Source organism: Pteropus alecto, unplaced genomic scaffold (genome assembly GCF_000325575.1).
Source record: "Pteropus alecto unplaced genomic scaffold, ASM32557v1 scaffold214, whole genome shotgun sequence".
Classification (NCBI taxonomy): Eukaryota; Metazoa; Chordata; class Mammalia; order Chiroptera; family Pteropodidae; genus Pteropus; species Pteropus alecto.
In genome coordinates this window covers 640,567-641,173 of record NW_006435787.1, presented here as the reverse complement: position 1 = coordinate 641,173, position 607 = coordinate 640,567, and positions in this window count along the sequence as shown.

The window sequence follows — 607 nt, the reverse complement described above, 5'->3', positions numbered from 1 at the left end:
CCTCTTCATCCTCTTCATCATTCTTTCGCTGTGGATGGGAACTGGTTGAAAGCGTCATCAGGAGAATACCCGAAACAGTTCAAACCTTCCACGAGCCTGCTCAGGACCCATTTCCCACTGGCGACCTTCGAGAGGGCGGCAAATGTGAGCCTTCCCCGCTCTGAGACCTGACCCTGGAAAGGGCAAAGGCCACGTGCGCACCCTCAGCTGCGCGCTTGCGGTGTCGGGGGTGCGAACGGCCAACGAGGTGCACATAACATCCCGGGTCCTCGGCTCCCCGAGACCCCACGCGAACCAAGTCTCACTCGGAAATGCGCCACGAATTGCTCGACCCGAGGGCCTGAATTTTGGAAAGCTTTCCAAAGCACGCACGGGTGCGGAACGGCGAACGCCAGCTCCCCCGACATGCTCGCGGTGGCGACCTCACCCAGGAGCGCGGGCGGACAAGGGCGGCGGAGACTCCAGCTTGGCCCAAGGCGGGCGGGGGCACTGCGGTGGCTGGGGCGGCCGGGGTCACCGGCAACGCCGGGGTGGCCGCAGGCACCAGGGCGGGTTGGTGACGGGAGAGTGGGGTTCCGGAGCACCGCGGGGTGGCGGGGCGCCAGGC